General features: G+C 39.8%; 1 pseudogene; it reads left to right on the top strand.

Annotated features, from left to right (window-relative positions):
- The first annotated feature begins 1,934 nt into the window (after window positions 1-1,934).
- LOC138159844 (ATP synthase subunit delta, mitochondrial pseudogene) lies at window positions 1,935-3,981 on the top strand (annotated as a pseudogene).
- The last annotated feature ends 6,382 nt before the right edge of the window (window positions 3,982-10,363 follow it).

Here is a 10,363-nt window from a genome sequence, read left to right as displayed (position 1 = left end):
GGAGCTCAGGAAGGATTTTGAAAATCAAGTAAGAGAAAGGGAGGAAAAATTGAGAAGAGAAATGGGAATGATGCAAGAAAATCATGAAAAGAGATTAAACAACCTGACTGAAGAAAATAACATCTTAAAAAATAAACTAACGCAAATGGCAAAAGAGGCCCAAAAGGCCAATGAGGAGAAGAATGCCTTAAAAAGCCAAATTTGCCAGATGGAAAAGGAATTTCAAAAACTCACTGAAGAGAATAACTCCTTCAAAATTAGATTGAAGCAAACAGAAGCTAATGACTTTGTGAGAAATCAAGATGCTGTTAAACAGATCCAAACAAATGAAAAAATAGAAGGCAATGTGAAATATCTCATTGGAAAAACCACTGACCTGGAAAATAGATCCAGGAGAGATCATTTAAAAATTATTGGACTACCTGAAAGCCATTATCAAAAAAAGAGTCTAGACACCATCTTTCAAGAAATTATCAAGAAAAATGGGTCTGATATTCTAGAACCAAAGGGCAAAATAGAAATTGAAAGAATTTGCTGATCACCTCTTGAAAAAGATCTCAAAAAGAAAACTCCTAGGAATATTATAGCCAAATTTTAGAGTTCCCAGGTCAAGGAGAAAATACTACAAGCAGTCAGGAAGAAACAGTTTGAGTATTGTAAAAACACAATCAGTATAACACAAGACCTAGCAGCTTCTACATTAAGGGATCGAAGGACTTGGAATATGATATTCCAGAGGTCAAAGGAGCTATGACTAAAACCAAGAATTGCCTATCCAGCAAACTGAGTATAATGCTTCAGGGAAAAATACGGTCATTCTATGAAATGGATGATTTTCAAGTATTATTGATGAAAAAAACAGAGCTAAATAGAAAATTTGACTTTCAAATACAAGAAGCAAGAGAAGCATGAGAAGGTAAACAGGAAAAAGAAATTATAAGGAACTTATTAAAGTTGAATTATTTACATTCCTACATGGGAAAATGATAATTGTAACTCATGAGACTTTTCTCAGTATGAGGATAGTTGGAGGAAATATAAATGTGTGTGTATATGTATATATACATATAAATATATGTATATATAGAGGGTATATGTGTATATAAATACATATGTGAGTGTGCATATATGTGTATATGTCTATATAGACAGAGGGCACAGGATTAGTTGAATAGGAAGGGATGATATCTAAAAAATAAAAGTAAGAGGTGAGAGAGGAATATAATGGGAGGAGAAAGGGAGAGATAGAATAGGGTAAATTAACTCATATAAAAGAGGCAAGAGAAAACTGTTACAATGGAGAGAAAGAGCAGGAAGGTGAAAGGGAATAGGTCAACCTTCCTCTCATTGAATTTGGCTTAAGGAGGAAATAACATGCACACTCAATTGGGTATCTTACCCTACAAGAAAGTAGATGGGAAGGGGATAAGAGGGGAGATGATAGAAAGGAGGGCAGATTGGGGGAAAGTGTAGTTAGAAGTAAACACTTTGAAAAGGGACAGGGTCAAAGTAGAAAACAGAATAAGTGGGGGGGGGAGGATAGGATGGAGGGAAATATAGTTAGTCTTTCACAATATAACTACTATGGAAACGTTGTAATAACTACACATGTAAAACCTATATTGAATTGTTTATCTTTCCAGTGGGGGTAGGTGAGGAGGGAAGAAGGGAAAGAATCTGGAACTCAAAGTTTTAAAAACAAATGTTAACTTTTTAAAAAATGTTTTTTTAACATGCAAATGGGTGTAGCAGCAAAGCACCCTAGCATGCCAGGATGGCTTCTAGCACAGGTTCTTAGATCTGCTTTTCTAAAGGAAAGCAACTCAAAATCGGTTAACAATCTTACTTTAATCGGCAGTTGCCACCCAGGAGGTTCTTCCTTTATCTCTGGTCCCCCCTGGCCTTGAAGAATCGTGACCCCGCCCCTGCCAGCGATGCTGCCCCCTCCTGTAAGGGGGCCCAGCCTGGGGCAGTTGTTACCGGTAGGTCCTTGGGCAAAGGTTACAGCAGGAATTGATGACCTTAATGATATCTGGAGACAAAGGAATTTCTGCCTTCCCAGTCAGACAATCTCTTCAAGTGGGTTGGGACCATCCAGGGGGAAGCTGGGATATTATATAAAGACCTAAGGTACAAACTCTCCCGGGAATTCCCCAGCAGCTACCTTATAATGCTCCCATTGTGAAATTTGTCACACCTTGTTACTATCCTAATGGGGACACCTAAGGCAATATCTGTTTGGACATCCTCAAGGACAAGTGGTCAACTCTGTATGATGTCAGCACCATCCCACAATCTATCCATAGCCTGCTGGGAGAATCCAACATTGACAGCCCATTGAACATACATGCTATTGAACTTTGGACAAATCCCACAGACTTTAAAAAGCACCTGTTGGAAACCTACATGAAGAAGGTGACTAGCCAAGAGCCCTGACCCTGTCTGCCCAGCCTACCTTACTTATCTTGTGTGTATGTGTATGTGTGTTTGTCTGTCTTTGCCCCTTCCTTATAACCTGGTCTTCTTCTTTTGTCTGTACAGGACTCTGTATCATAGACTGTTTTCCTTTTTTTTTTCTTAAGCTCTAGTCCAGCCCTCAACATTAATGTATAAATAAATAAAGTTTTGTTTTGTTTTGTTTAATCTTACTTTAATGAATCAAACATATACCAGTTACCTAGTTCAGGGGAAAAAGTCAGCACCCTGAACTTCAGAGTATATAAACAGAAGTTACAACAGAAAACAACACAATTCATCAGACAGGGCTTCCAGCTATCTGACCATTATATCCATACCTAGTTAGTTACCAGAGAGGCAAGCACCAACATCTGGATTTTCAAGGGGGGGGGGGGGACTCAACAGCTGCCCAGAGTCTTACCCGATCAAATCACACAACTCTTCCCAAAGTGAGCCCCAAAGCAAAACCTCACATCAGGGTATATATAGCCTTCTCCTGGGTCAGAAAATGTCTCAAGCCTCTTGACCCACTGCCCAATCACAGAGCACCATGGTGTGGGCATTCCTGAAAACCAAGCCTCCCAACCACAGGCTCCATGTGACCACATTCAACCTATCAGGGAGCAGAGTATATTTTTAAATCAGGGAAGGTTCTCAGAGTCACTTAAGCCTATTAAGGGGCCAAGAAGCAGGTAAGATCTTAGATTCCCATTATCATTACACTGGGAAATAAGATATACAGGCACTGAGGTATAGACATCCATCTTGCCCTACTAGAAAGTTAGAGGACAAGGGGGGAGGATATGAGAGAGAGCAGATTGGGGGAAGGGGTATTCAGTAGGCTCGCTATTTGGGGGTGGGGGTAGGGGAAAGACAGGGAGAAAATTTGTAACTCAAAATCTTGTGGAAATGATGTTGAAAACTAAAAATGAATAAATAAAGTATTAATTAATAAAAAATTACGGTAGTCCACGTCGCCTTTCCCAGGTTCCCTTGCGCGGCCCAGCTCTCCGTCCTTGACCCGGCAGCCAGTTCCCCTGCTCCCGCTACGGGGCCTGTCCGCCGCTGCCGCTGCCACGCTGCCCACCGCCCTGCTCCGCCGCTGCGTCCGCCTGCTGCCACAAGCCCGGTCCGGCCCGAGCCTACGCAGGTGTATTTCAACGAGGCCAATGTGAAGCAGGTGGATGTCCCAACCCAGAGCGGGGCCTTTGGGATCCTCGCCGCCCACGTGCCCACACTGCAGGTGCTGAAGCCCGGCGTGGTGACCGTGCACGCCGAGGATGGCACCACCACCAAGTATTTTGTGAGCCGTAGTTCTGTCACAGTGAGTGCCGATTCCTCGGTTGCAGCTGCTGGCAGAGGAAGCCGTGGCTCTGGACTTGCTGGGCCTGGCGGCCGCCAGATCCAACCTAGAAAAGGCGCACTCAGACTTGTCAGGGGCATCAGATGAGGCAGCCCGGGCCGGCCGAGGTTCAGATCCGGATAAAAGCCAATGGAGCAATCGTGAAAGCGCTGGAATCGTGACCTGGGGAGCTGAACCCTTGCCGTCGTCTGGAGATGGTGTGACCGTTCTGCTCCAGGGCAATCACCCAGAGCTGAGGAGACCAGGAAATACCCAGGAAGGAAGAGGATGCCTAGCCCCCAATTCCCCTTCCTACTCTCCACCCCCAGATTAAAATCCACAAGGGTTGTGGAAAAAAAAATTACAAAACAAATTAGAAATAACTAAGTATATAGGAGGTCAACAGAGTGGCATAAGGGATCTGGGGAGGGAAGGGTCCTTCCTTTCTGGTGGTGTAGGGATGAGATACAGAAGATGTTAGGTTTCATGGAGGTTACATAACTGAGCTGACCTTTGAGGAAACACAGAAGCTCAGTAGATGGATATTATGGTGTTTACCAGGCCACAGTAGCTGAAGGAGGTAGCACATAATTAAAGAATAGTTTATTTAGCAGACAAAATATGGGAAGGGAGAAAATTATTTTAAAATCTCGGTGCATTTTTTTAAGATCACTTCTGATGATTCCTCCTACACCTTATTTCTCCCTACCTTTTGTTCCTTGTATGCAAAACTCTCACAAGTTTCTAACCCTTATAATTTAAATCATGCCTTGTTTCAAAGAGAGATGGCAAGATGGAAAATGTATGAGTTAGCCCAGAGGTGACTTACTCTGAATTCTGTTTCTGCTCAGTCCTTGTGCTAACAGAAATGGTGAGAGATGACTCATTTTAAATATTCTTTCCCCCAGATTCTGCCCCATTATCTTAATGCCAGCAAGTAACATTTCTGTTGTAATATTTCAGGCTGTGTGTCTCAGGAGTGAAACACTACAAATTATATTTTGTGATAGAATTTAGGATTATGGCCAGTGAGGATAAGGGAGAGTAGGAAATGGAAAGCAGATCCCATATCTAAAATTCTCATCACACAATATGCTTATACTCAGGGACATTAATTTGGAAAAATATCTTTTTTCCCGTGGGAGATCTTATAAAGAAGCCAGTTGCAATCCAAAGAACTCTTAAAAGTAGAAATACAAAACTATTATGACCAGGCTTTCATGGGAGGAAAACATGGTATGGTACGTGGAAGCCTAATCCCTGTTGGATCTCTGAAGAATGAGAAACTGCAATGGATGGTGAGGCCAGGGGCTCCATGAAGGGGAACCAGAATGTGAACTGTGCCCTTGAAATGATGCCAAAACTCAATAGGATACTGAATATAGCAATATAATTGCTACCCAAGGCTTCAAGCTACAGATTTTTCCCAACAGAGATCAAATTATTAGTTAAAATTGAAATGAGGTTAGGTAACTCATAATTTCTGTAAGAAAAGAGTAATATGGGTTATTTAGCTTTATACATCCCCCTGCCAAACATTTCTCATAGAGTTAGGCACTCATTCAGTCAGTCATTCAAGACATTCAACAAACATTTATAATGCAAAGTACCATCCTAGCTTCTGAGAATATAAAAATTAAGGAAATGACATAGTCCCCACACTCAAGGAGTTTATCCTATTTGAGGCCAAGCATGAGCAGTGTTACAGCACATACAAAGCTAAAAATAATATGAGATAGGTTATGATGAGGGGAAAATAGGAGTTAGACAATGTGTTCTAGAAATATCTAAGGGAAAGAACACGTCTAGCTGAAAGGGCTGAGAAACTACTCAATATAAGAGTACTAAAGGATGAAATGAGAGGTTGCTGAAAGGCTGAGACGAGAAAGGATCTCCACAATCAATGTGTTTTGAATGAGCCTTTCTTTTAACTGAGCTTGTAATAATTTGCCATTTTACCAACATGTTTATATTTCAGAGATCATTGTGGAGAACAGAGAGATCCTGTTTAAAGGCAACAGAACTGCCTCTCCACCAACCACCATAGATCACAAGTCATTAGTAGTAAGGAAACAACAAGAAATTTCTAGGTGTAACCACTATACCTTCTAATTTTGTTTGACATTGTGAAAGGGTGAATATGCCAATCAAACTATGAAGAGTACACATATGTGAACAAAGTTCAATGTTATAACCAAATAAAACACAGCAAAGTTCACTTAACATAGATTTAATAATTTGCATGATAATTCAGCACACACAGAATCTGAGTTTGAAGGGATCTCAGTTCTAGTCCAAAACATGCCAAGAGTCCCTTCTAGTGAACAAGTGACAGTCCAACTTTTGTTTGAAGATTTCCAATGGAGAGGGGTGGGGATGAGAGAGACCCCTTCTTCTTAAGGAAGTTCATTCTATTTTTATATAACCAAACCATACCAAGTCAAGCACTTCTGGGGTCAACTGGGAAGAAGGGATCAGACACATGGGCAGCACATGAATCTACTTTGATGGTCCTCTAAAATTCTATGACTCTGTAACATAGGGAGAACCAGGTGGCAAGGTCATAATGTTTTTCTAGTAGAAGATATCTACAGTCTAGGATGTAGAAGCCACATAATACAGTACAAAGAGTACTGAATTTGCCATTGGAGACCTGGGCTTCAAGGGATATTGGGATTCTGGGAGATAAAAGTGGAACTGAAACCCAGAAAGAGATAAGGCGGATTCTAAGGAAAACTTGACATTTTTACTAAGATACCAGCCAGTCCTGCCCCTCTTCTGGTTGGACAAACTTTTAAAAGAGCGCTTTCTTATGGATAGGAGCTGCCCTGTTCTAAATGATTTTGTTGTTCCCTGCCTTCATGCAGGGGACTGAAACAATCTCTGTCTGTGTCAAAGTCTGTGTGACTTGCCCAGAGTCACACAGCTAGTGTCTGAGGTCACATCTGAACTCAGATGTTCCTGACTCCAGGCCAAGCACTCTATCCACTATGCCACCGAACTGCCCATAGTGCCTACCTGGCACACAGTGAGCACTTAATGCTTGCTTCCTCCCTTCCTTCCTTTGAGTTCAAACATCACCTTTGACTCTGACTAGTGCTGTAACCTAGGTAAATCTCAATCTCTCTGAGCCTCAGTTTTCTTAGCCATAAAATGGGAATTATACACAGACACAATAGTACTTTTCTTACAGGGTTATCGTGAGGATTAAATAAGAAAATATATGTAAAGCTTGCTGCAACATTTAAAGCACATGTAAATTTCAGTTATTATTATTATTAATTACTTGAAAAGACCTCAGAGTGCATCTATCCCAACCTATACCTACTCAAGAATCCCATCTACGTCATGCTCAACAAATCAACCAGATTTTATTTAAAGACCCCCCCCACCCCCACTGTGGAAGAATCTGCTACCTCCGGAGGCAGCCCATTACACTTCTGTATGACTTCAGGAATCCAGGAAGATTTCTCCTTAACAATAAACTGAAACCTGCCTCTCTGTAACACTTACCTCTTGCTTGCTTTCTTGCCCTCTTGGTCTAAATCCACATTCAAGTGAGAGCCATTTAAAGATAACTAGCATATCTACCTTAAGCCCCCTCTTCTCCAGGGTAATTGTCACAAGATCCTTCAACCAATCCCATGGCTTGACTATGAGACCCTTCACCATGCTGGTTGCCTTCTGCTGGACACTTCTCAGAATACTCCAGATTATGCTCTATGCAGGTCAAAGGACAACAGTCCTGTCATTTCGCTAGTCCTGCAACTCTCTTTCTGAATGAAGCCTACCATCATATTACCTAGCCCATCTGGCTGTCATTAGTAACAGAAAGAATAATCACAATTTTTTAAAATAACTCAGAACATCCTTTCATTAACATAATTACTTATTTCTATTGTTGGTTTTGTTTTCCATGTCACATTATTGATGGTATTAAGAGTAGTAGATTCAAATTATGGGAGTGTTATATTAGCAATGGTTCATTCAGTGACATGCAATTTCTTTTGTACATAAGAGGAAAATTGCAATAAAAAGCATGCCAGCCCAGGACTGTTCTGTTTGCTCAAGTAGCTGGGCTAAATGATTTTAACTGAAGTGTTGACTAGCATAGATTGCCCTGCAGAAAAAAGGAAAACTAAAATAACCCAAAGAATATGATGATTAACATGAGTGTCCATGTATACAAAAAATGGAAAACAGAATTACTTTAAAGACTATATATTTATATTAATGAGAAATAACCTCTCTTAATGGATTGTCATGGCCTCAGATTCAGGAAGACCTAATTTCAAGTCCTGCCTCTGAAAAACTGACTGTGTGATCCCAGTCAGAAAAATTTAACCTCCTAGGGCCCAATAATGCCTTTAAAAAAGGAAGTTTGGAGAAGAGGGCCATGTGTTTCAGGGAAGATCAATCCAGTTTGGGATGTGTTAAACTTAAGGGTTATCAAGACAAGAGGAAGAGGAGTGGCCAGGGAATCCCCCAAGATTCCAGATGGATGCAAGAAAGTTTCCTCTTTCCAAGAAGAAGAGGAAATTTCAAATGGGAGATTATGCCAAATGCTATACAGAAGTCACAGAAAATGACTGACTCTAAACTACATTGGTAGTAGAGTTTTCCCACAGAGTTCCTTACATTAATGATGGCAAAGTTCTCATTTTTTTTAATGTGAAACTCAATGTATTTGATTTTCAATAATATTATACATGGCTAAAGGACCTAATTTATAGGCAATATATTCATATTGACATAGTCACTTAGGCTCATCATTTTGGTTTCATCTTTGAATTATTCCTTTATTTCTACTTTTGAATAATCAAGTCTTCCTCTGAAACATGTATTTAAAAAATCAATGATATTTCAAAGCAAGAGTCAACTATTTGAACATAAGATATGAAGGCATGATTGAAAAATGAATTCAAAATGATGAGTCTAAGTGACTGTTTTAAAAGGAATGCCACTAGTTCCCATTCCTATTGTACTTTCAGACTAATAAAGTACTTTTTCCTCACAACAGCCCTCTAGATAAGGGATTGTGAGACGAGGAAACTGAGGTTCAGGACACAGAGCAACTTGTCCAAGGTCACACAACTACTGAATATCAGAGCCAGGACTTGAATCTAAGTACTCTGATTCCTGTGCTCTTTCTAGTATACCATACTGCCCTTAAAAGGGGGAAGTTCAGAGCAGAAGGAGATTTCATTTGTTGGGGGGCGGGGGCGGGAGATGAATCCAGCTTGAGATGTGTTGAACTTTAGGGATAGCAAGACTTCTAAGTAGAAATGTTCAATAAGTCATCAGAAACATAGAATTAGAAGAGCAGTAAGAAATCAGAGGTAGAAACAGAAATTTGGAAACTACCCATATAGATGAGATAGATAGATAAAGCCTCTATCAGTTTTCTAAGACAGGGTACAAAGAGGGAAAAAGCAAGACCAAGAACTGAAGTTTGGAGTGTGTCTACATGTTGCAAGTAGAAAGACAGACAAAGAAGGGATGGTTAGTGAATGCCCCAAGATTTTAGATAGTTGAAAGGAATTTTCATTTTTCCAAGAAAAGGAATAAGTATCAATTAGGAGATTGTGTCAAATGCTATGCTGAAATCACAGAAAATGAAGACTGAAAAAAAACCCATTAGACTGGCAAGATAGTTTCAACAATCAACTATCTCTCTGTCTCCAGTCTCTTCTTTCACCTACTCATAGGTCCAAAATTTATCTTAAAAAGGTCACTGTCATTCTCCTAATCCTCACATTTTTCTTTCTTTCTCCATAGATAGATAGATAAATGGATAGAGATATATGTGTGTATGTATATATGTATAGATACATATATATATATACTCTCCTCTAAAATAATCTTCCATTTATACTGTATACAACAAGTACATAAAATAATTTGTAGGTTGTTTCCCTCATGATTAGAATGTGAGCTTCTTGAGGCCGTATAAACATATTTTTTCTTTATATTCCTAGCATTTTAAACAGTGCCTATTACATAGAAAGAGCTTAATAAACACATTGACTGACTAACTGATATGGCATAATATTTAGAAGAAATCAACTTCTCTGATAAAATATTTTAAGAACAGCTTTGTCTTCTTCATATTCCCAGTGCCTAACATATTTCCTTGTATACAGTAGATGTTTAATCAATGTTTATTGAATTGTCTTCAATATACTGGTCAAGCTAGTCAAAAGCTTGCTGATAAGCCACCTTTCAAATAATATCAAGGGAATAGCTCTCACTCTGATATTCAGGGTTTTCCTTGACCTTAAACATAGCACTTCTTTTCCTGATTCATTTTCTTTCATAGTACTCTACAACATGAATTAGCATTTACAGTCAATCCAATCTCCTTAGAGTTCCTCCAACATGCCATATTCATTCCTTTCATTTCATTTTACACTTACTCTGAACTTATTGAAACATTCCCTGCATGCTCCAGTTCCCTGTGATCTCTCTCTCTCTGTCTCTCTCTATCTCTCTCTCTGTCTCTCTGTCTCTCTCTCTCTCTCTCTCTGTCTCTCTCTCTCTCTCTCTCTGTCTCTCTCTCTCTCT

This window comes from Petaurus breviceps, unplaced genomic scaffold (genome assembly GCF_028583685.1).
Source record: "Petaurus breviceps papuanus isolate PSGF00001 unplaced genomic scaffold, PetGlider_PUasm1.0 178, whole genome shotgun sequence".
Lineage (NCBI taxonomy): Eukaryota > Metazoa > Chordata > Mammalia > Diprotodontia > Petauridae > Petaurus > Petaurus breviceps.
The sequence above is the reverse complement of the archived record's forward strand: the minus strand, read 5'-3'. Positions and strand labels throughout refer to the sequence as shown.